This window comes from Scyliorhinus canicula, chromosome 9 (genome assembly GCF_902713615.1).
Source record: "Scyliorhinus canicula chromosome 9, sScyCan1.1, whole genome shotgun sequence".
NCBI lineage: Eukaryota > Metazoa > Chordata > Chondrichthyes > Carcharhiniformes > Scyliorhinidae > Scyliorhinus > Scyliorhinus canicula.
This window is the reverse complement of record NC_052154.1, coordinates 113462520-113488929: the sequence shown is the minus strand read 5'-3', so window position 1 is coordinate 113488929 and position 26410 is coordinate 113462520. Positions and strand designations below refer to the sequence as shown.

General features: G+C 48.3%; 1 protein-coding gene across 1 annotated transcript in view; it reads right to left on the bottom strand.

Moving 5' to 3' along the window:
• The window catches only part of traf6 (TNF receptor-associated factor 6), a 50581-nt gene extending 44184 nt beyond the window's left edge, over positions 1 to 6397 (bottom strand). Inside the window, exon 1 of the mRNA XM_038807422.1 lies at positions 6252 to 6397. The gene's annotated coding sequence lies outside the window, so the exon portion shown is untranslated. The remainder of the gene's footprint in view (positions 1 to 6251) is intronic.
• Positions 6398 to 26410: the final 20013 nt, after the last annotated feature.

Here is a 26410-nt window from a genome sequence, read left to right as displayed (position 1 = left end):
CTGTTAGGGAAGGACACAAGTGAAATGTGGAACTTGTTCAAGGAACAGGTTCTGCGTGTCTTTGATTATGTATGTCCCTGTCAGGCAGGGAAGAGATGGTCGAGTGAGGGAACCATGGTTGACCAGAGAGGTTGAATGTCTTGTTAAGAGGAAGAAGGATACTTACGTAAGGCTGAGGAAACAAGGTTCAGACAGGGCGCTGGAGGGATACAAGATAGCCAGGAGGGAACTGAAGAAAGGGATTAGGAGAGCCAAGAGAAGGCATGAAAAATCTTTGGCGGGTAGGATCAAGGAAACCCCAAGGCCTTTTACACATATGTAAGAAATATGAGAATGACTAGAGCGAGGGTAGGTCCGATCAAGGACAGTAGCGGGAAATTGTGTATCGAGTCTGAGGAGATAGGAGAGGTCCTGAACGAGTACTTTTCTTCAGTATTTACAAATGAGAGGGGCCATATTGTTTGAGAGGACAGTGTGAAACAGACTGGTAAGCTCGAGGAGATACTTGTTAGGAAGGAAGATGTGTTGGGCATTTTGAAAACTTGAGGATAGGCAAGTCCCCCAGGCCTGACGGGATATATACAAGGATTCTAGGGGAAGCAAGAGCTGAAATTGCAGACCCGCTGGCAATGATCTTTTTGTCCTCACTGTCAACAGGAGTGGTACCAGGGGATTTGTGAGGGGTAGGTCTTGCCTTACAAGTCTTACTGAATTCTTTGAGGTGACCAAGCATGTAGATGAAGGTAAAGCAGTGGATGTTGTGTACATGGATTTTAGTAAGGCATTTGATAAGGTTCCCCGTGGTAGGCTTATGCAGAAAGTAAGGAGGCATGGGATAGTGGCCAGTTGGATAACAAACTGGCTAACCAATAGAAGTCAGAGTGGTGGTGGATGGCAAATATTCAGCCTGGAGCCCAGTTACCAGTGGCGTACCGCAGGGATCAGTTCTGGGTCCTCTGCTGTTTGTGATTTTCATTAATGACTTGGATGAGGGAGTTGAAGAGTGGGTCAGTAAATTTGCAGACAATACGAAGATTGGTGGAGTTGTGGATAGTGAGGAGGGCTATTGTCAGCTGCAAATAGAAGACTTGATAGAAGTTTATAAGATGATCAGGGGAATAGATAGACAGTCAAGAGACTTTTTCCCCGGGTGGAACAAACCATTACAAGGGGACATAAATTTGAGGTGAATGGTGGAAGATATAGGGGGGTTTTCAGAGTTAGGTTCTTTACCCAGAGAGTAGTGGAGGCATGGAATGCACTGCCTGTGGAAGTAGTTGAGTCGGAAACATTAGGGACCTTCAAGCGACTATTGGATAGGTACATGGATTAGGGTAGAATAATGGAGTGTAGATTAATTTGCTCGTAAGGGCAGCACGGTAGCATTGTGGATAGCAGAATTGCTTCACAGCTCCAGGGTCCCAGGTTCGATCCTGGCTTGGGTCACTGTCTGTGCTGAGTCTGCACATCCTCCCCGTGTGTGCGTGTGTTTCCTCCGGGTACTCCGGTTTCCTCCCACAGTCCAAAGATGTGCCGGTTGGGTGGATTGGCCATGATAAATTGCCCTTAGTGTCCAAAATTGCCCTTTGTGTTGGGTGGGGTTACTGGGTTATGGGGATAGGGTGGAGGTGTTGACCTTGGGTAGGGTGCTCTTTCCAGGAACTGGTGCAGACTCGATGGGCCGAATTGCCTCCTTCTGCACTGTAAATTCTATGATAACCTATGATTAATCTACGACAAAGGTTTGGCACAACATCGTGGGCCGAAGGGCCTGTTCTGTGCTGTATTTTTCTATGTTCTAATCGCCTGCGCCTGACCTGCCAGTGACAGAAGGAGGCTATTCCACCTTGCCAAAACTGCTTTCACCATCCCCACCAAGCTAGTAATATTGTACCAATGGCCGCTCTCCCATTCCCGCTGCAGCCATCTCAGATGGCCACCTGCAAAGGACCATGGGAATTATGGCCAACCCAGGACTCAGGCAGATACAGAGCCTATGTGTATCTGAAACACAGGTAAGCAGGCCTGATCGAAATCCCCGCTCGTTTGCATTTCAATGGCCCATTTTTCCAGGACACTAGAACTCCAATCAAGTAACCAGTACGTCACAGCCTGATCGGCGCCACTCCCTTTACTCAGAAGGCCCAACTGTCAAGGTCAATGACCGCTAAGAACCCGCCCAGCTACCAAGGCACCCGCCCCTTTATTGGCCGAAATCGAAGACAGTAATCAGACCCCTGTCGAACGATTGGGTCCAAGATCAAGGACCACCCCAAAGAGCGCAAAATCCCAGAAGGATAAAAGAGGACACAGCCACGTGTTCTGTCTCTTTTGGATCCGGCCTGTGCCAACCCAATTGCTGCAGGAACAGCCAGCCAAGTGCAAAACCAACGATCGCTACCTGATGGATGAGCCCAGCAGAGCCAGAGCAACTTTCTTCGAACCAGCCAAGTGAAATCCAGATAAAGGCCTTATCCATTTGCACAGTGCCGGTCACCCCGAAGTTAAGTATAGGTTATTGTAGCTGAAGTTAAGTATAAGTTATTGTCGCTGAAAGGTGTAGTTTGACTCGTAGATATTGTGTTTGCATGCCAAGGTAACTCTTGTGTATGTAAATAAACCATCTTTTGAACTCACTAACAGGTCGTGTGGACATCTGATCGATATAAGGGAAGGCTTGTGGTTCACCAATATCATTAATATTAGCAACAGTATTGGCGACGCTGTTGGGATCAAAACAGGCAACACCGCCAGGGACACCACAAAATGTTCACTCTTTTCCCGGTTTCATTTCTATCCCTAAAAATTTCAAAGAAGTTCCATTATGTTCCCGATTGATGCACTTGGCTCTGGTATATATAACAATAAATCGTCTGCGTACAGGGGCACCCTATGTTCCACCCCGACTATTCCCTTCCACAGTCCCGAGCTCCTTAAAGCAATGGCCAGCGGCTCAATCGCTAATGCAAATAACAGAGGGGACAGAGGACACTCCTGCCTGGTCCCTCGGTGCAGAGCAAAGTATCCAGAGCTCATGTTGTTTGTATGGACACTCGCCATTGGTTCCTTGTATAATAGCCGTACCCAATCCATAAACCACAGCCCGATCCCAAATCGCTCAAGAACCGCAATCAAATACCCTCACTCTACTCGATCAAACGCCTTTTCCACGTCCAGCACAACCACCACCTCTGTCATCTTTCCCTCAGCCGGTGTCATGATTACATTTAATAACCTCCTAGTATTTGACAGCACCCATTCCCCATCGCCTCCTCAAACATTCTCATCATCAGCGGTGCCAATTTGTTCTTAAATTTCTTGTAATACTCCACTGGGAACCCATCTGGCCCGGCCACCTGCCCTGATTGCATCCTCCCAATTGCCTCCTTTACCTCCTGTTCCCCCACCGACCTCTCCAATGTGGCCCAGTCTTCCTCCTCCAGCCTCGAATACTCCAATCCGCCCAGGAACTCCCGCATCCCCTGATCCCCTCCCCACGGTGGTCCCGGCCTATACAAATTTTCATAGAACTCAAACACCTTATTAATCTGGCCCGCGCCCACCACCAATATCCCCATCCTACCCCGTGCCTGGACAATTTCCCTCGCCGCTGCCTCTCTCCGAAGTTGGCTTGCCTTCTCCCCATACTCATAAATCGCTCCCCTCGCCCACCTCAGTTGACACACCGCCTACCCTGTGGACAGCCGATCAAAGCTAGCCTGTAGCTCCCTCTTTCTGTCCAAGTGCTGGATCTGCATCCCTGCAAAACTCCTGTCCTCCACCTCCAACATCTCATCCATAAGCCTTTGACTCTCTTCCCTCTCCCCTTTATCCACCTTGGCCTTAAACTATATCACTTTCCCCTCACTCCTGCATTCAGGGCCTCCCATACCACCGCCTGCGATACTTCCACTATACAGTTAAAGCTCATGTACTCCGCAATTATTCTCCTGAACTTAGAACATAGAACAGTACAGCACAGAACAGGCCCTTCGGCCCTCGATGTTGTGCCGAGCAATGATCACCCTACTCAAACCCATGTATCCACCCTATACCCGTAACCCAACAACCCCCCCCCCCCCCCCCCAACCTTACTTTTTAGGACACTACGGGCAATTTAGCATGGCCAATCCACCTAACCCGCACATCTTTGGACTGTGGGAGGAAACCGGAGCACCCGGAGGAAACCCACGCACACACGGGGAGGACGTGCAGACTCCGCACAGACAGTGACCCAGCCGGGAACCGAACCTGGGACCCTAGAGCTGTGAAGCATTTATGCTAACCACCATGCTGCCCCACGAACTTCTCACAAAAACTTTGGTCCCCCAGTAACCCCATATCCATTCTCCCCGTCTCCTCTCCCTCCTCCTCCTCATTCCCCCGTCCCCTCTCCCTCCTCCCCCGTCCCCCTCCCTCCTCATCCCCCACCGTCCCCTCTCCCTCCTCCTCCTCCTCCCCCCCGACCCCTCTCCCTCCTCCTCCCGCCCGTCCCCTCTCCCTCCTCCCCCGGTCCCCTCTCCCTCCCCCCCGTCCCCTTTCCCTCTCCCCCCCCGTCCCCTCTCCCTCCTCCTTCCCCCCGTCCCCTCTCCCTCCTCCTTCCCCCCGTCCCCTCTCCCTCCTCCTTCCCCCCGTCCCCTCTCCCTCCTCCTTCCCCCCTCCCTCCTCCTTCCCCCCGTCCCCTCTCCCTCCTCCTTCCCCCCGTCCCCTCTCCCTCCTCCTTCCCCCCGTCCCCTCTCCCTCCTCCTTCCCCCCGTCCCCTCTCCCCCTCCCCCCCGTCCCTCTCCCTCCTCCCCACCCGTCCCCTCTCCCTCCTCCTTCCCCGTCCCCTCACCCTCCTCCTTCCCCCCCGTCCCCTCTCCCTCCTCCCCCCCGTCCCCCCTCCCGCCCCCTCTCCCTCCTCCTCCCCGCCCCCTCTCCCTCCCCCCGTCCCCTCTCCCTCCCCCCCACCCCCTCTCCCTCCCCCCCCCACCCCCTCTCCCTCCCCCCCCGTCCCCTCTCCCTCCCCCCCGTCCCCTCTCCCTCCCCCCCCGTCCCCTCTCCCTCCTCCCCCCCGTCCCCTCTCCCTCCCCCCCCATGTCCCCTCCTCCCCCCATGTCCCCTCTCTCTCTCTCTCCCCATGTCCCCTCTCCCTCCCCCCCATGTCCCCTCTCCCTCCCCCCCATGTCCCCTCTCCCTCCCCCCCCCATGTCCCCTCTCCCTCCCCCCCCCCATGTCCCCTCTCCCTCCCCCCCCCATGTCCCCTCTCCTCCCCCCCCCATGTCCCCTCTCCCTCCCCCCCCGTCCCCTCTCCCTCCCCCTCCCCTCTCCCTCCCCCCCCCGTCCCCTCTCCCTCATGTCCCCTCTCTCTCTCTCCCCATGTCCCCTCTCTCTCCCCATGTCCCCTCTCCCTCCCCCCCCCCATGTCCCCTCTCCCTCCCCCCCCATGTCCCCTCTCCCTCCCCCCCCCCATGTCCCCTCTCCCTCCCCCCCCATGTCCCCTCTCCCTCCCCCCCGTCCCCTCTCCCTCCCCCCCCCGTCCCCTCTCCCTCCCCCCCCCCGTCCCCTCTCCCTCCCCCCCCCGTCCCCTCTCCCTCCCCCCCCCCGTCCCCTCTCCCTCCGTCCCCTCTCCCTCCCCCTCCGTCCCCTCTCCCTCCCCCCGTCCCCTCTCCCTCCCTCCCCGTCCCCTCTTTCTCCCCCCCCCCTCGTCCCCTCTCCCTCCCCCCCCCTCGTCCCCTCTCCCTCCCTCCCCGTCCCCTCTCCCTCCCCCCCCCCTCGTCCCCTCTCCCTCCCTCCCCGTCCCCTCTCCCTCCCTCCCCCCCCGTCCCCTCTCCCCCCCCCCCCCTCGTCCCCTCTCCCTCCCTCCCCCTCCCCTCTCCCCTCCCTCCCCCCCCGTCCCCTCTCCCTCCCTCCCCCCCGTCCCCTCTCCCTCCCCCTCGTCCCCTCTCCCTCTCCCTCCCCCCGTCACCTCTCCCTCGACCCCGTCCCTCCCCCTCGACCCCGCTCCCCCCCTCGACCCCGTCCCCTCTCCCTCCCCCTCGACCCCGTCCCCTCTCCCTCCCCCTCGACCCCGTCCCCTCTCCCTCCCCCTCGACCCCGTCCCCCTCTCCCTCCCCCTCGACCCCGTCCCCTCCCCTCTCCCTCCCCCCTCGACCCCGTCCCCTCTCCCTCCCCCTCGACCCCCTCCTCCTCTCTCTGCGCCTCAAGCCCTCTACACTCTCCTGATTCAGTCCCTCCGTATCTAACTCCTCGGTCTCTGGGCCGTCTCTAACCTGTTTCTCTCCGGGACATCGAGCCTTCTCCATCCGCTCTCGCAGCGCCTTTTCCTGGAGTCTCTCAGTTCATGGGCCTAACTGTGAATCACATCGGCGCGGCCTCCCCCTGCAGCTCTGCCCACTGGTGCCAGTGGGTATTACAGCGCCGCGCCCTTCCCGGGCAGCTCTGCCCACTGGTGTCTGTGGGAATCACAGCGGCGCGTCCTCCCCGGGCAGCTCCGCCCACTGGTGCCAGTGGGTATTACAGCGGAGCGGCCTCCCCGGGCAGCTCCGCTCACTGGTGTCGGTGGGAATCACAGCGGCGCGGCCTCCCTGGGCAGGTCCGCCCACTGGTGTCGGTGGGAATCACAGCGGCGCGGCCTCCCCGGGGAGCTCTGCCCACTGGTGCCGGTCGGTATTACAGCGGCGCGGCCTCCCCGGGCAGCTCCGCCCACTGGTGTCGGTGGGAATCACAGCGGCGCGGCCTCCCCGGGCAGCGCTACCCACTGGTGCCGGTGGGTATTACAGTGGCGCGGCCTTCCCGGGCAGCTCCGCCCACTGGTGCCGGTGGGTATTACAGTGGCGCGGCCTCCCCGGGCAGCTCCGCCCACTGGTGTCGGTGGGTATTACAGCGGCGCGGCCTCCCCGGGCAGCTCCACCCACTGGTGTTGGTGGGTATTACAGCGGCGGGGCCTCCCCGGGCAGCTCCGCCAACTGGTGGCGGTGGGTATTACAGCGGCGCGGCCTCCCAGGGCATCTCCGCCCACTGGTGTTGGTGGGTATTACAACGGCGCGGCCTCCCCGGGCAGCTCCACCCACTGGTATTGGTGGGTATTACAGAGGCCGGGCCTCTCTGGGCAGCTCCGCCCACTGGTGTCGGTGGGTATTGCAACTACTCGCAAGCAGCAAACTGGTCTCCCCATCCCACCATCCCCACTTCCCCAGCACCCATTCACTCCCCCTGCCCCTCCCACTCCCCAAGCCCCTCCCACTCCCCCACACTCTCCCCAACGTTACGTCTATTTGGGTAGTGCACAGTGGTGTGGACACATCATACTTGTGTGAGGAGGTGGCAGAGCCAAAGAGGTCCCAGGACGCTAACAGTGGGAGTGCCTCTGGAGACAGGCACCATGCTGTGTCAGAGGCAAACAATGAGCTTCTGGAGACGCCCACGAGGTGGCAGATGATGAATGTCCAGCTGGTTGCACGTGGAGATTCCCGAGGGTCTGCATTCCATGGTCTCTGTCATGGAAGGGTTCATGCAGAACATGAGCACTGTGTTGACGCTCATCACTGAGTTCACAGCCTTCTCCATTGAAAGAGTAGTGACTTTCATGCAGAGGCTGCTTCAGGAACCTCCATTTGAGGTTCCAGAGTTGAACTCGGACCTGCAAGCCAGAACACTGGCTGTGACCTCGGGAAGCCATTGCTAGTGTGAAAGATGGATGAGGCACCTAGTCCATGTGACACTTATTATTGTAACCAATGGTTTCTTCACAGCTTGAGATGATGGCCACCTTCAGCTCTCCCCAGTTGTGCACCACTCCATTTGGCAGAACAATGTGTTAATGATGATATGCTGGTGTTCCATGTATTGGGCAAGCAAGGGAACTCCGTTGGAGTTGCAATTCCTAACTCCTTCCTTTCCGATGGTTCCTTTCCAGATTTGGGACTTTCCAACCATGGCCTTGAAGTCCCCAAGGAGAATGATCTTATTTTCCTGAGGAATGTTGGAGAGTGTGGTGTCCAGGATGGAGCATAAGCCAGTGTTGGATTCATCGTTGGCATCAACAGTTGGATATAGGCACTCACAACCATTGCCTGCTAGTTCTTGGCAAGTTGTAAATGGAGGGTCATGAGGCGCTTGTTGATGCCGACAGGAGGCTCTGAGAGTCCGCTGATGAATTTTTTCTTGATAGTGAAGTCGATACCATGCGTCTTGGACTGATCCTCAGGTTTTTCTCTCCAGAAGAAGGTGTAACCACCACCATCATCCCTTCTGCCCTTCACCTGCTCTTTAGATCTCTTGTAAGGTAGCGACGTCAATGTTGAACTGCCGGAGTTCATTGGCAACAAAGGCAGTTCTCCGTTCCAGTTGATCGTTTTGCTTCTTATCCATGAGTGATTCCGAAATTGAGTTTAACTTTGATCTTCTGACCACAAGTAGATGAGCCTGCTGGATGCGGTTTTCCAGCCATGTTGGGGAGGGAACAAGCTATTTTTACGGCATTTTTTCTGGCCCTATCCCCACGTGGGGTGAATGGCATGGATCCTGAAGAGGGTTGCTCAGTCGCAAAGAAAGCCGCTGAAATGCTCTCCTGTTCCCATTCCAAGAGCAAGATAACTAAATCAAAATCTACCACCAACATGCCTGTCCTAAGCTAGGGACTTCCAGATCTCACGGTCCTGTCCCCGTCACCTCTCGCCGATGTGCGCAGAGTTTGTCTGAGTGGGGGATGTTGTAGCCACCTGGGGTGGCCATGTCCCGATTCCAAAATGGACACTCGCAAAGAGTGCAGGGAAAAATGGACAGTACTAGAAAAAACAAGCAGGTGCAAGGTTTCCTGTGGATTGCAACTTGCAGAACCCAGACAGAACTGAAACTACAAGCCATTAGCATAGTAATGAGCTATCTCCGGGGACAAAAAGAAACATTGAAACAATCGGTACCAGGATAGACTCCCCGGCGCCAGTGGAGACTAAAATAAAGGCAGCCAACGGTTACTTAGGGCCCGCCCAGCGATCGGGGAACGACCCCGTTATTAGAGAGAATCGATACAAACGATTGGGACATGGTCCAATTAATTGGGACCAAGTCCAGGGTCCGCCCAGAAGGGCGCGAAAACCCTTGGAGTATAAAGCAGAGTCCCCAAGGTCAGTTCGCTCTCTTATTCTTCTTCGTCACCTTCACCTTGGCATTTGGCTCTCAGTGACGAGAGGCCCGCCAAGCACCAGCCAAGTAAGTCTAAGGTCAATGCACACTACGAGATAGGCACTCCTAGCTACTATTCTATTCCAGTTCGAAGCCAGCAGTATCAGAACCGGACAACGGCCATTGTTCCTCTGACTGAGTGGGCCCCCCTGAAGCTAAGTATAGGCTTTTAGTAGTAATTGTAGTTTAGTGAGTAGAGTTTGTGCATGAGTAATAATCGAATGTGTGTAAATAAATGTGCATTGATTTAAAACTTACTGACTGGTGTATCGAGTCATTGATCAGTATTCGGTTTTGAACCTTGTGGTGGTATCAGAAAGATACCTGGCGACTCTTGAGCAAAGGTAATTAAAACAGAGCAAATTAAGGAAAAGCATAACAAGCAACAGTGTTTCCTCCAGGTAGACGCACCTGGTGCGTGGCATCCTTTATGGATGGGTAACGTGGGTATGCCATTGCACATCAGCAGACACGCGGTCCTTGTCAGAGTGTAGGTCCAGTTCTAGTGGCAAGAGAACCTCAGCAACTGGGAATCTCCCTACTGCTGCAGCCTTTTCTTGGATTGCTACCTTGTTGTAGAGAACCTTGAACGTTCTGCTGATCCCAAGAGCAATGCCTTCGGGAGTCTTAAGCTCCAGGCAGGGTCATCCATGATACTAAGGTCAGAGGGCAGGAACCAGACAAAGCGCATCCAAAATAAGACCTCAACAACAGATCAGGCAGAAGGCATTCGTATGGTATTAAAGTCTGCGATGGCAGATGAAGGCTCCTCTCCACTACCACTCTTGTGGATGTATGACTCCTGTTGTGTCTCTCCTCTGCCTTAGCCTTTGACAGAGTGGGGTCATCAGCCACCTCTTCCAGGGATAGCCCTTGTCACCCAGGTGTGCTGTGCTCACAGCCATTTGTACATTTATCAAGTGATCCCCTTCCTGTTGATGAAAGCTCCTGGCTCTCCCGCTGGTGTCCTGATGTGCTAAATGCAGGGGAACTCCCCCATCATCGTGAACCTCATTACCTCTCCACCTTGCTTCCCTCATCTGTCTTGATAGTTGATGAAAGTACGGACATGTCCGAAGATGACATGTCACTAACTTAACACCACTGAGCTCTGAAATTAACTGGAGGCATAGAGGTCTCTAGAATAGGAGGCCATAGTCTGAGGATAAGAGGTAGCAAATTTAAAACAGATTGAGGAGAAACTACTTCTCGCAAAGGGTTGTGATTCTGTGGAATTCATTAACCCAGAGTGCGATGGGATAGTGAGTAAATTTAAGGAGGAGTAACACAAATTTTTAATTGGTAAAGGGTTGAAGGTAAGGGTTAGAATCGACAGAACAGTGGAGTTAAGGCCAGGATGAGATCAGCCATGATCGCATGGTAGAGCAGACTCGATGGGCCAAATGGCCTAATTCTGCTCCTATATCTTATGTACTTATGCCACTGGCATGGGGTGATGACCCACCCCTCCCATGCATTGGAGATGATTTCTGGACCTATTATGTCACAAATTGATGTCACTGTGTCCCTGGAATGGTAGAGCCTCCTGCTGCAGCACCGACTCTCAGACATTTGCAATTAGTTGCCTGTATATCCTGGCCTGGGGCACCCAAACTGTGTTCCCCAGAACCCTGGGGAAGAGCCAGGGCCCAAGAAGTGTCGAGGCTTCAGGGGCCTCAGAAGAGTCAGGGTCGGTGGGGGTGGGGAGTGGATCCCAAGAGGACGGTGAGTGGATGAGTGTGGGTGAGAGTGCAAGTGGCAGAGAGTGTGTCTGGGCGAGGGAGTGTGTTGGTGAGGGAGTGTGTGTGGGTGGGCGATCCCATTAAAAATAACACTAAGGTGGTAAGACCTGGAAGTGTTTGTTGAATAACAGAACGTTTTGTTTATTATAAAAAATGCACACATGAAAATATCTTTTAAGTTTGCTTTTGTGGACTTCCAGCGACGGATATGATCGGAGGGAGCACACCGGGAGAAGCTCCAACCCGAACCCGATCTGGAAAGTGCTAAAATGGCAGCGCTAATCACAAAAAGTTAAGAATTAGCTGGGGGAAACAATATAGCAGAAAGGTATGCCGAAAAACAACAAAAATAAAAGAGGGGGGATCCAAGCGTGCTCCTCAGAATCAAAAGCTTCCCTGCAATCGGCAGGGGACAAAATGGCAGCGGCGAAAGTTCCCTCCCCCAGGTGACTGCGTGGCCATCAGCTGAAGACATCAGCTGCATCGTGGTGGCTGAACTGAAAAAGTACCCATGGGAGCTGGCCGGAGAAGTAAAAAGGTCAATTGGAAGGGATGAGCAAAAATATGGAGGCACGGGGCAACACGGTCAGAAATATGGAGCTGGCCATCTCAGAGCACAGTGAGCGGATCATGGCACTCAACAAAAACCTATCTTTGGTCCTGGAATCGAACAAGTATTTGTGAAATAAAGTAAGTGACCTGGAAAACAGGTCTCGACGACAAAACATCCGCCTCATGGGTTTACCGGAGCGGACAGAGGGCAACACCCCCGCAGAATACGTAGCTTGCATGCTATCCAAGATGGTGGCAATAAAGTTCTTAAATCTCCCCCTCAGAATTAGATCGGGCTCATCTCGCGCTGTCACCGACACCTCATGCAGGGGAACCCCCTCGAGCAATGATCATAAGGTTCCATAATTTTAAAGAAAAGGAGCAGATCCTGCAGTAGCCAGGGAGCACTGGGACGTTAAATGGGAGGGTCACTGGATCTGGCTATACCAGGACCATGGTGCAGATTTGGCAAAAAAAAAGGGCAGCATTTAACGTGGCAAAATCTGCCCTATTCAAGAGGGTGTCCGGTTAGGTACGACACCCGGCCAATCTTTGAGTCTCGGTCGAGGGAAAAGTTCTCTTCTTTGACATTTTTGTTCAGAAACTTGGTTTCAATTCTGTGTAAACTCTTCTCCATTTCTGTCGAAGAGTTAAATTTCTGTACGTTCGGAAGTTAAATAATTTTTGTGGAAATGGTTGATTTACGCTGAAAAGTTGTTAATGTTGAAGTGGTTTCTTGTTATGCTAGTGCTGTATATATTGCTCTTACTGTGCAATGGTTGTCACTGGATTGTTCTAAGTGGGGTTTTGACATATTGTTAATGATTTTTCTCAATATTTAATACAGGGTGGGTTGGCGAGTCTCTCAGCTGTAGCTGGAGATGGGTCTGGCGATGGGAAGTTACAAATGCGGGTATTCGGCAGCTCCCACTCACAAACCCCCGGCGAGGAGGAGCTTAGATTATATTGTTAAAGAGTTCAAGTTTTATACAAATTTGATGTTTTTGTTGGGGATTGTTGGGTTAGGGGGGATTGGGGGAGGGTTGGTAGTCTGGCGTTGTCCAATAATTTGTATTTGTCCTGTCTTTGGACTGCAACAGGCCGCTCTCCTGGTGGGATCTCCTCACCATAGTGTAAAGGATTCCTTGCTTACTGAACTACAGATGCAATGGCCGACCCTGTAATGTTCTTTGATTTGGTTGATGTTGAATCTTGATATTGTAGTGTGAACAAAGAACATTCGACTTTGCTTTATAAATAAAGTTATTTATTACTAACTCTACTCTAATGAATTACTAAAATGTCTAAGATCAATACAGTTGGAAATGATAGTCCAACACAATGTTTTTCAAACTTTTTTTCCGGGACCCATTTTTACCAACCAGCCAACCTTTGGGACCCATGCCGGCCGACTGTCGCGACCCACCATTTTCACTTACCTTTGATGCGACAGGTGAGCCTGCTTGGTCCTCACAATCTCACTTGCTTTGTCATTCAATGTTACATTTCTGTATGGTTTGTTCATCAGAGGTCCTGGAGCTCACAGCACCACTGCTTTGTTCTGTCGTGGACTCTCCTGACAGCTCACACCATCACTGCTTTGAACTGCTATGGATTCTCCTGAACAGCTCACACCATCACTGCTTTGAACTGCTGTGGATTCTCCTGAACAGCTCACACCATCACTGCTTTGAACTGCTATGGATTCTCCTGAACAGCTCACACCATCACTGCTTTGTCCTGCTTGGATTCTCCTGAACAGCTCACACCATCACTGCTTTGTCCTGCTTGGATTCTCCTGAGTCCCTCTCTCCAGCAGGTTTCGTTGTGAGATTGTAGCCTATTTGTACATCTGGCCCTCTCTTCCTTATAGCAAAACGATCCATTTTAAATTTTACAGTTCTGTTGCTTGTTTGCTGCTGACAAAATGATGGGCGGGCACGCATGCGCAGTGTGCATGCATTTTGAGAGTCAGTTGCGGCCTTCATGTTTAAAGCCGGCCGCAGCCGTTGCGCATTCATTCCCACTATCGGGAACGCCACAATGGATGGCTCCGCGACCCGATACCCACCCGTAACCCACATGCGGGTCACGACCCCGTCTTTGAAATTGACTGGTCCAACACTAACTTACACTAAGATTCTACAGATATACTCTAATATGCGACTGCTACAAACTTCTTATTGACGTCTTCTCTCGGAACACATGGTGCCTCTGGGTCACGTGTCTGCATACTGGCACCACCTGCCGCTCGGAGGCTGGAACTACAACAGTTATACATAATTATTATTTACATCTTTGGGTTGTGGGGGTGACACCCACGCAGGCACAGGGAGAATATGCAAACACCACATAGACAGTGGCCCAGGGCCAGGATTGAACCCAGACCTTGTGGTGCCAGTGGTGCCGTGAGGCAGCAGTGCTAACCACTGCGCCACTGTGACGCCTGTCTCCTAACTCTAATATCGGAGGATCAGACAGACTTTATGAAAGGTAGATAGTTATCGGCCAATGTTACATCCCCCTTGTCTGCTCACAAACCTGAAGTTACAGTATCTTTGGATGCGGAAGAAGCATTTGATAAGGTGGAGTGAAACTACCTTTTTGAGATCTTGGATCGATCCAGATTTGACCCCTAATTCTCCGCCTGAAGTGGCTGAGTGTCCACATGAGAATCTTCGTTCCTGCACGATGTTCCAAAGCATACTACATTGGCAGAAGGAGAGCCCAATGCTGAATGTATCGCCCTCTTTCAATAACTACAAAAGCAGTTTATGGTCGGTATAAGCCGTGAAAGCATGGCCATAGATATATTGATAAATTGCCGAACAGCAATGCCAACACTTCTTTTCTATTTGGACGTAATTTAGCTTCACCAGCACCACCAAGGTGTGTGGAGCGAACGCAATAGGCCGCTCGGCACCATCATCCATCTTATGTGCTGAGATGGCCCCGATTCCATAGGGCGAAGCATCACATGTGAGCAACAAGGTCTTCGCCGAGTTGAACTGTGTCAGCAAGTGGGAAGACGACAGTCGCCACTTTACTTCGGCAAACGCTCCTTGCTGCGATGGGTCCCAAATTTGCTGCTGGCTCTTCTTCAATAACAGGTGCTGTGCAGCCAAAACCGTGTCAAATGCGGGATGAACCTCCCGTAATAGTTGACCAGGCCCAAAAACAAACAGAGCTCCGTGGGATCTCTTGATACGGCCGTCTGTCGGATATCCCGGACTTTATCGTCCACTGGATGTAATCTGTGCCTGTCAACCCCGTAGCCCATATAGACCACTTCAGTTGCGTGAAACACACACTTTTCGTGCCACAGGCAGACCCCGGCCGTCTCGAATCTACGCAGCACGTCTTGCAGGTTTTTCAGATGCTCTTGGTCAGAGGAACCGGTGATCAGCACATCATTCAGGTAAACTGCCACTTGGGCAACCCTGGAAGGAAATTTTCCATCACCCTCTGGAATAAAGCACCTGCTGACGAAACCTCGAATGTCAGCCTGGTATATTTGCCTGTTGATGGTCACGTACTTTCAGGAGGATGGATCCAAAACCAACTGGAGATAGGAATGGCTCATGTCAAGCTTGGTAAAAGTTGTCTGCTGCTGAACCTCGCGTATAAGTCTTCAATCTTCGACACCAGGTAGCGATCCAGATGGGGTGCCCGGTTGATGTCAGTTTGTAATCCACATAAAGGCGGATGGACCCATCAGACTTCATAACCAGCATGACTGGCACGGCCCAATCCTCAAATTGCACTGGGCAGATGATTTCCAGCTTTTCCAAGTGGTCCAGTTCGGCCTCTACCTTTGGCCTCAAAGGGTACGGAACGGGCTGGGCTGGAAAATAGCGCGGTTGGGCCTCCGGGTCCACTGATATTCTGGCGGAGACATCCCAAAGCGTGCCAAGGGCCTCCTGGAACACCCCAGGAAATGTGCCAACAGGGTGCATTCGGCATATTGGCTGCCAGTCCAAACTGAAAATGAAATGAAAATCGCTTACTGTCACAAGTAGGCTTCAAATGAAGTTACTGTGAAAAGCCCCTAGTCGCCACATTCCGGCGCCTGTTCGGGGAGGCTGGTACGGGAATTGAACCGTGCTGCTGGCCTGCTTTCAAAGCTAGCGATTTAGCCCTGTGCTAAACAGCACTGTGAACTGAGGCTTTTCAGCTAGTCGTGCCCCAGTAAACTTGGGTCGGAACCTTTCACCACCACTAGTGGCAGGTTCGCTAACTAGGATCCATATTCCACAGGGACTTCTGAGGTGCCTTCGATCTCCAATGGTTCCCCTATACACGTTGGAAGCCGGGCATTGGCATCTTTGAACGCTAAGGTGCGTACCCCGGAGCAAATCTTATCATATGTGCGGCGGCTGATCACAAAGACTGTGGCTCTGGTATCAAGTTTCATCATAATCGGAAAACCATTGATTTGGACCGTGACCTGGATAGGCGCCACCCGTGGTACCGAAATGCAGTAAAGGCGGTGGGCTACCTCTGCTTTGCTGTCTATGAAATGTGTCCACGTTCTGGGTCAGTCATGGGTGGGCAAAGTGTCCTGTTGCCGTTTGTCCCACTATCTCCCTCTCATTCGCACGTCAGGAAATTCCGGTGTATGGGGTGCACAGTGTCCATCAGCGGCAAATTGGTGCCTTCGGTCCTGGTCCCCTGGATCAGTGGTGGACTGGCCAGGGTGTCAGCTTGCCCGTTGGCAAGTGGGCCCCTGATGAAGTGGGCCCCCTATATCAAATAAAAATGCAATAAAAAAACAAACACAGACAACTGTTTTAGTAATAAAAAGGAATAAGAAAAAAAAGAGAACAGGACACAAATAAGCAGTGCATGAAAAGGAACGAAGCAGGGGAGGTAGTGGAAGGATGTGGAATAGGGGGGCCCGGGTCGGTCATAATTAAGGAAATTCCATGTTTTCAGCAAGAGTGTGTGAATTTAAAGATAAAGTTACAATTCGTGATTTGAGATGGTCGGCAACTTCAAAGGATATCAAGCAGTAGTCTTGGTTCAGCCGGTACATCAGTCCGGGGCCCGGAGAGCCAAGAAGGGGCCCGTGAATCTCTGAAGGGCCCTTAAAAATTATAATTAATTAGATAAATAAATCTCCAACTTCTTTCCTGAGATTTGTATTCTAACTTCATAAAATATAATTGTTTTTAAAAAGAGTAATACCAAATAAAAATGCAATAAAGAAACAAATAAATAATCACTCAGTGAATGAAGGAACGAAGCAGCGTTAAACGGATGTGAAAAGGAGTGGGGGGGGGGGGGGGCTGGTTCACCCGGGTCGGACATAGTTGGAAATCCACGTTTTCAGCAAGAGTGTGTGAATTTAAAGATAAAGTTACAGTTCGTGATTTGAGATGGTCGGCAACTTGAAAGGATATCAAGCAGTACATAGGGTCGTGAGGTCATCGAAAAGGAGAAGCGGTACCTTTGACCGTGAATCATGAGGTCAAAGATATTGAAGTGATAAGCCATGTTCGGTAAACTCAAAGGGTTGCGACTTGTAACACTAAACTGGTATCAAACTGGACATGTTAACTTTGGTCGTGGGACCATTCTTAATGTCTTACTATAGTCGGACCAAACTTCTAAGTTTCAACAGTTGTCTCAGTTGCTTGCTGGTGTGAACACTGGACAGTGGATTGTCTCCTCTTTTAAAGCTGCATAGGCCACAGTAGTATTGACTAATGAACATAGCCTATTGAAGTGTAAGTAAGTTATTTTATATTTTTTATCAAGTAGGGGTTTATCTGGCGTTCCTTCAAGTTATTCTTGCAATCATCAATATTCATTTTTCTCAATGTGGGCTATTTTTAATTAAGTTTTTATTTCAGGAATATTACCCCTACCAGCATGGAAAAGAAAAAGCATAAATCTGGGTCACTAAAACGCAAAGAACAAAAAGAAGCAGAAAGGAAGGAATCAGCCAAGCGATGCAGGCCTATTACAGAGTTTATAATACCACAAGCACAATCCACATCAATATCCAGTTCTGCAACAAATAATCAAGAAGCAAGAAACAATGCTCATGGCGATGATGCAATGACATGCGAGTTACAAGAACAGAGAAGAGCTACTTTGAATGTAGAGACAAATACAAGTGCATCCATTACTAATCAACCCAGGCCCAATATTTCTTCTGGCTTCCTTGTTCCGGTATCTGTACTGCCTGTAGTTGCAACATCTGAACACATAGCTTCAACTAGTGACAGGGAATCAGATATTCCTTCAAGCATAAATGACTTGGTTTCTGAAGCACATCCTGTAAATGAACCTACGCAAGAAAATGAAAGATCAATTACTGGAATCTTCCAATATCCATCACGAGCAAAGCTAAAACAGTTTTTTGATGAACATCCACTTCAGCCACTTGATGATCTGCCATTTGATGCTCGTTTGTATGAGAGGAAAATTATGAATGACTCAGTCCCAAGAAAATGGCTAACATAGAACAAAGAAAATAGATGCTTATATTGTTCATACTGCTTAGCCTTTGAGTTTCCCAACACTTGTAATCCATCACCCTTTGTACGTGGCTTTAATGACTACAGGCGTATTAGCCAGAGCTGGACTTTACATGAATCGACAACAACACATGTCAGAAATGCTCAGCAATATATCAGTGTGGTTAATGATGGCACCTTAGATAAATTTTTTGCAGCATCACTAATTAAAAGGAAAGAAGAAGTATTGAAGCAGAGAAGTATTGACATAAGGATTATAGACATCATAAAGATGTTAGGCAAGCAAGCACTTCCTTTACGAGGTCACAGAAATGAATCGGCCTACACTAATGAGGTTCTGAATCATGGCAATTTTTTAGCTACAGTGCAGTTGATGGCAAAATATGACCCCATTATGGCAGCTCACGTTTCTGCAGTGCAAAACAAGTCTAAACAAAGCAACAAGGAAAGGCTCAAAGTAAAGGCCGTGGTGGACTTGTTACATACCTGAGTAAAACAACTATAAACATGTTAATCAAAATTATGAAGAATATGATACAAGAAAGAATTAGTCATGAAGTTTCTCAAGCAAAATATTATTCTATTCAGGTTGATTCAACACAAGATAATTCATCCATCGATCAGTTTAGCATTATTATTCGGTATGTACTTAAAGGTATTATCTGTGAGCGACTACTTTCAGTTGTGCCAAGTAATGATGGTGCAGGACAGGGACTTTTTGATCTATTGATTGAAACATTACAGCAACTTAAAGTTGACCCCCAAAAATGTTTATCTGATAGCACAGATGGCGCTGCAAGCTACCATGGCCAGTATAATGGTTTACAAAGTGAAATTGCTGATGTGGCCGATCAACATGTTCATATATGGTGCTATGCCCATGTCTTGAATTTGGTGATAACTGAAACAACAAAATGTTGTGTGCCTGAAGTTTCTTTTTTCAATTTGCTCCAGAATATAGCAACTTTTGTGAAAGCATCATACAAGAGAATGGCTGTATGGATAGAAGTTGTTGGAAAACATCTAGGACAAGAAAAAATGAAACGATTAAAGCTAATTGGTGAGACCAGATGGTCAGGAAATTCCAATGCAGCAACAACTATATTTGGACGTTTTGATGATGCCGCTGCCAGTACTTTCGTAAATCTATTGACATGCTTATCAATGATACAAGATTCAGAAAAGTTTGATGCAAAAACAAAACATGAAGCAAATGTTTTACTTCAAAGTCTTCTAAAGTTTGAAACCACATTGACAGCATTTACCTACTTGTATATATTTGAAACTACAACCCTGTTATCAAGCTATCTACAGACAAGTGGTTTAGATATGTTTACTGCATGGAGTTTGGTAGATTCAGCTACAACAAAGTTGAAGGAACAGACAAGAACATTTGATAGCATTCACAGCAAGGCTTTGGAATTTGTAAATAAATGTAATGACAGGATTTCACAGATGAATATGGATGAAAATCAAACATTGGAAATTGATGCGTTGGAAACAGCATTGCCAGTTAAGAGGCAGAGGAAGAAGAAAAGAATGGCAGATGAGCTTATTGATGATGAAAGAAATTCCTCAGATTCTCTAGCTGATTTTCGAGTAAATGTGTTTAACCTAATAATGGATTGCATTGTCCAGTCACTAGAATCACACTTTGTACAACACAAACAGTTGTATAAAGATTTGTCCTGCTTGGACCCAACAAAGTTTAAAACTATTGCAGAGAAGGGCCTTGAAGATGAAGCATTGGAAGGTATTATTAAGCTGTTTCCACAAATCAGCAAAGATCAAGTAATATTGGAATTGTTTTCTTTTGCTTCAAACTTTGATGTATTAAAGCTATTGCTTAATGATGGTGAGAATATGGATTCCAGTTGCAACAATTGTAAAATTTGCAGCACTTGCCCATCGTGTGTACTATAAATTCTGGCATCCAACAGACATGACAAGGCATATGATAACCTTTATGAACTTTATAAAGTCATCTGCACACTATCAGTTACTGAAGTCCAATGTGAGAGGACATTTTCAAAGCTAAAGATCATAAAGACAAGGTTAAGAAATTCGCTGTCTGAGGAGAATTTGGAATCATACATGTTGCTATCCATTGAAAAGGAATTGTTAGATGAATTGGATGCAGAAGCAATTATTGGCAGATTCGCACAATCATCTAGCGAACACAAACGATTGCTCTTAATATAGTGGACTGCATGCAATGCTCTATTGTGCTTTTGAACTATCTGTTAATGTGTAAATTGTGCAGTAAACTATTTTTAAAATCAACCAATTACATAAAATTTTAAAAAATAAATAAAAAATTCAATTATAACATTCTGTATTTACATTTGGTATCTACTGCCAGTAATATGTACAGTACATGTACACTGTAATTACTAAGAAATACACATTTTTTTCCACAAAAATTTTAATTGTACCCTTTTTTCCATATGTATTTTTTGAAAATTTTATTTATTCGTTATGAAAATTAAATGATAGCATTGTAGTTGTGGGTGGGCCCCCTTTGTCTCCTGGCAACCAATATTTTTAGACCAAGTCCTCCACTGCCCTGGATTTTGCCGCCAATGGCAGGAGTGTGAAATTTCCACCTTGGTAGGGGCACTCCGTGTCTTGCCGAGCATCTGAGGTTCAGGACAGCCATCCCTCAGAGCTCATGGACACCGTGTTCTGCACTCTCCCAGGATAACGCAATCTCGGTTGCTTTTTCAGGCGCAGATCAGTCTCACTCAATAAACGTTCTTGGGTCGCCCGAATCTAATTTTGGAAACCAACCAGTCTCAGAGCACCTCTGATAATGCCGGCCCGAACTCGCAGAACTCGGCGCGTTTGCGCAATCGGCCCAGGAATTCCATTATTAGCTCGTCCTGGCATTGAGGAGCCATGTGGAAATGAAAATGGCAAACGATAAGGGTTGAATTGGTTGCTGACCAGCGTAACGGGCTCTGTGAACTGGCAGTTGTCGGGTGAGTCGGGAAAACCTAAACTTTTAATAATGCTGTATATCTCTGCACCACAAACCACAAGGAGGGTCACCAACCATGTTGTTAAAACAAAAGATGTAGTTCATCCATTCTATGTACTGGGTCCAATCTTCAATCTCGCCGTCGAGTATTTCAAGCTTTCCAATTAGTGGCATCGCTGCCACCTGAGTAGAGGCCTCCTGAGGCCTAATTGAGATAGGCCTGGCCCGGAGGAAATGGCGCCTCCTGAAGCTTCACTTGACCCTTTGGCAAGCGGCCACTCGGAAGCGTTGTCTGTGTCAAAGATTTGGTTTTATGCAGGTTTCTATACACTCCTACTCCCCGAAGGGTCTTCCACACTCGGCGTCCACCTGGGCCGGGGTATTTATATTCCAGCAGTCATGGGAACAGAGGATATTAGCCCCACCCTCTCATCTGGGTAGATCATATTCAGGTGAGGCCACAGAACTCTGACATTGCAGATCCCTAGGCCCGCTGTAATAAGAATGTTTACCAGTGGTTCCTTCAATACTCTTGGGAGGTCAAAAGGGTTCCGCAACTGGAAAAGCTTGGGAAACCCTGTTCTAGCTGCTGGGTAATGGTGTATTTGGCTTTCCCTCCCGCCTTGGCCTCCCTGCACCAACTAAGCCTGTGCCTCTCCTCTCACAGGTCTCAGCCTTGGGAATTGAGTGAACTCACCTTGCCTCCTCTCCCTCCTGTACCTCTTTTCCTTTCCAGAGGGGGTCCCACCAGCAGTGTAGACTATCCCCATTGGAGCATATACAGAGAACATGTGCCTTCCAAATCATGGAGCGTTGTCCTTCAATCCTCAGGAAAACCTTTCCAGGAAGTGCTGAAAGTCATGCTTCCAATACCAAACAGTAACTCAGAAACTCAAACTAAACTCTATACTCACACAGCTGCAATCTCAAACTCTCTGTCACAGAGAAACTGTTACTTCTTCGGGGACCTTTTACCTCACCCTTGGATGAGGAAATTAAAATAACATATAGAGCTTCCACCCATTTTGCCTGTGCAATGAGCTAAAAATTACACAGGCAGTGTAAAATCACTGTTGATTGGACTTTAATGGCCTTAATTGTGTTAGACGTTTAGCTGCTGTTGAATAAAGAGTCAATGGTTCTGCTCCTTTTCCACAAACACCTTTAATTTAGTTCAAAGGACTTTGCACAAAACTCTAACATTACATCACCTGACTCAAAGGTAACCTGAAGCCTCTTTACATATCAGTGTCAATTATTGGATACTTAACATAAATGAGACAACTAATTGGAATGTTTCTTAACCCATTACTTAACAGTCTCCCCTTCCTTGGGAAAAACATAATTAGGTGAAAACAAGATTACAAGAAGCTCAAAAACACACATGCAATTTCCCCTCTTCTCTTTTGTTTTCTTTTTTTTTAAAAACAGTCACAGAAACAGGTGCCCTTCATTAACAATATCCAAAAGTTTCTTGTGAACTAGCCCCTCTTTTTGTAAAACAGTCTGACAGTTGATAGATACTGTCGACCCATTTAATGTTTGCTATCTCCCCTCTGTCCAACATCTGCTTCAAACTTGCAATGTCTATCCTTAACCATTTTTCATTGACACTTTGTAGAGTGCAAATTTTCCCACAGGGATTTATTGTCAATGTGACATTCAATAGGTAAATGTTGGTCATTCTGGGTGAGTGTGCTTAACACTCAATTTGGCTCTGTTTCTGTACTTAGCTGTGGAGTCGCCAGGTGTCGTTAAGACACCGCCACAAGCTTCAAGGTGAAGTTCAAAGCAATAAAACCATACACCAATTAGTAAGTCCAAACAACTGAGTTTATAATAACTACTCATGCATACGCTAAAAGGATTAAACTTATTCCTACCGCTAAATAAACTAATACTTATCTCGAAGGAACTGCTGGGTCAAGGAACAAGGCCTCTTGCTCTGCTCTGGTCTGCAGACTTCAGGTTGGTATAAGTAAAAAGGGGTCAGGAGTGCCTATCTCTGGTAGGGATCGTTGTGAGGCACTTACTTGTTGGCGGCTGCTGTCCGAACCCTCTCCTCTCTTTCGTTCAAGATCTTCTTGGCAAAAGCTGGTCCACGGAGGAGTGTTGGTCAAAGAGAGTGGAGGGCTGGATCAGAAGACTGAACAATGTGTGGGACCTGTCTTTTATAGGTCCCAGGGGATCCGCGCCCCTTTGGGCGGACTCCCTTACCTGCTTGGAATTGATTGGGTCTCTTCCCAATCGATATGATTGAACCCCCCAATCATAGGGTAGTTCCTCGGTCACTGGGGCGGTTCTTGGGGCTTATTGTTTTGGGCTTCTCTGGCGCCGAAAAGTCTGGCCTTCCATTCAATGTATCGATCTGTGTTTAACTTGTTTCTATTGTATCTGGGGATCGCCCGGTATCGCCTCATTAGTATGTTAACTGGTTTCTTTTCACAGTGCTGTCTGGTTTCTGCAGCAGTCAAAACTGGTTTCTGCAGCCGTCCCAATATACAAGCGCTTTGCAAGCTGCTTGCTTTACAACATGTCCATTTCCCCTGCATTCCTTGCAATCTTCCATTTTGTGTTGGGCAGTGGCCACCCCAGGTGGCTACATATATTACGCAAATCCCCTAATCCCAAAACCTCTGTCAATATCTGAGATATATAAAAGGCCATATCCACTGCCTCTACAAGGCTTAACGTCTCAGCAGCCAAAGAGATTTTGACCACTCCTTATTTTCTTTGTTTCCCACACAAGAGGGCAACATTTATCATTATTCCCCAAAAGAAAAATTATAAAACCTCCTGCGCTTGAAACCCCATCACATAAATTTGCATAGGATGCATCACTATAAACTATGAGATTCATGTGCCTGAGGTCACCTAAAACCAGGAACCTCAAAACACACTCCTGCATTTTTATTTGACCAACACTTTATTTGCTCTTATTATGTCTTCCACTTTTGGATTATTCATTTTTGTACTCAACTCTAAGACATCAAAACTCACGTCCGGTCTAGTCTGTCTACCTAACCAATTCAGTTGCCCAATTAAACTTTGCAGTTGCTCTTTTTCCATCTTTGAAACCATTGCGTCTTTTTGTGAAACCCGGCCACGACTAATTGCTATTGGGCTGATGCTTTCCAAATAAGTTTGCTGACGTAAAGTTGCCCCTAACTTAGTCTGTCCGATTTCAAGTCCAATATATTTAAATGCACCCGAAGCCTGACTTCCAACCCTGAAATCTTTCCTCAAACCAATAGATTCAAAATCTCTAGTCCCACCCCACAAAAAATCATCGACATGCATCATAAAAATGCCAGAAAGGTTTCCTTTATAATGCCAGTAAAACACTGCTGGATCTGCTTTCAACTGGCAACAACCTAACTTTAACAAAACTGACCTTACCGAAAAATACCAGACTCTAGACGCATCATTTAATCCATGTACACATTTGTTCAACTTCCAGAGTACCCCTTCTGTGTTAGCAGCCTCTTTAGGAGGATGGAGAAAAACGTCTCTCTGGAGCTGATGCCCCTGCAAAAAGGCAGCTTTTATATCTATAGATTTGCATTCCCATGCCTTTGTGGCTAATAGAGCCAAGAAGACCTTTAAAATTATCTTTCCTGCCGTAGGTGAATCTACCCTTAAATCCTGATCTTCTAGATTTTCTTCAAATCCCCTTGCCACAAGCCTGGCCTTTGCCTTATAAGTTCCATCCGGAAGAACCTTTTCTGTGCAAATCCATCTGTGCGATAGAGCTCATTGTCCCCTATCCGGTACTTCCGTGTATACCCCAAATTCACTCCAACTATGCAGTTCTTGCTGTTGGTATCTTTGATAACTTTTTCATCTAATTTATTGGAAGCCACCAAAATCTCACATGCAGTGGGCTTCTATCCTATTAGTATTTGTAGTCTTACTCATGTTCTGAGATCTTGATAAACTACGTCCCCTCTCCCGCCTTGTATCTCATTCGGTACTGCTACTACTTGATCTTTCCCTTCTGCTGTGGGATGTCCTTTCAATAGTTCTCGACCATTTCCTGCAGACCTGTTCACTATCTGATGTACTATTTGAACTGGCAATGCGTTTCTGTGCCCTCCATTTTTGAACTTCATGTTCCCAATCCATTGTCTTGACTCCCTCCCGTGAATGCTGTACATTCAACCAATATTTATACTTTCCAGTGGCATTCCCTGCTCTACTAATAACAGTTGCATCCTGCCATTGACTAGACCCTTCAGGCAAGTATGTCACTTTTGTACCAACTTTTGACAGTTGTACTTTTGGAAAAATGGCCTGTTCTAATTCATCAGAAGTGTTGTGTTCCTCTACAGAAACCATGTCTATATCAGTTAACTGGTCCTCATAGTTCTGTAAAACGTGCTTACCTGATGACTCTGGTTCCTCGTCATGTCTGTCTGCTCTGTCTAAATTCTAAAATTTGTAATCTGTACCCATTATCCTTGATGAATGTACCCTAACGGTTTGATTCCCATGTTGCAAAATAATTGTTTTGCCATCTATGCCTATGATCTTCCCTGGACCTTTCCATTCATCAAAATTGTGTCTCTTATAGTATACTATGTCTCCTTGCTGAAAATTGGTATTTGATGGCCGTACATTTGGGCAGCACGGTAGCACAAGTGGATAGCACTGTGGCTTCATAGCGCCAGGGTCCCAGGTTCGATTCCCTGCTAGGTCACTGTATGTGCGGAGTCTGCACGTTCTCCCCGTGTCTGCGTGGGTTTCCTCCGGGTGCTCCGGTTTCCTGCCACAGTCCAAAGTTGTGCAGGTTAGGTGGACTGGCCATGCTAAATTGCCCTTAGTGACCAATAACATGAGGAGGGGTTATTGGATTACGGGATAGGGTGGAAGTGAGGGTTAAGTGGGTCGGTTTAGACTCGATGGGCCAAATGGCCTCCTTTGTATGTTCTATGTCTACATTATGTGTAGACTCTGCGAATTCTTTCAGAGACTTCTGCGTCCAAAAAAGCTTTTCTACTGCTATGTAATGCATTTAAATTCTCAGCAAAGGCAGAGCTAACTGTAGTCCCTTCCCAAGCTGGAGGCTGGTCATCCAAAATGGATGGAATTTTAGGATTTCCACCAAACACTAATTGATGGGGACTATAGCCCCCAACCATCTGCAATGAATTCTTTCCATGTACCGCCCATGCTAAAGCTGAATTTAGCTTGCGGTTTGGTCTATCTGCCAAAATTTTCCGGAGCATGTCATCTATTACCGCATGGTTTCTTTCACAAACACCATTACTAAATGGGCTTTCTGCAGCCATAGTCAGAACTGTGATATTCATGTTTTCACACATATCCCTAAACTCATCATGAGCAAATTCTCCCCATTGTCCGTAAGGAATTTTGCCGCTGGGCCCATTCCTGTTCCTATCCATTTTCCATGATTTGATCCAGAATTACTCTCTTTTCTTTACTTCATACAATCGTGGATTGACTAAATCTGGTTGCTAAATCTA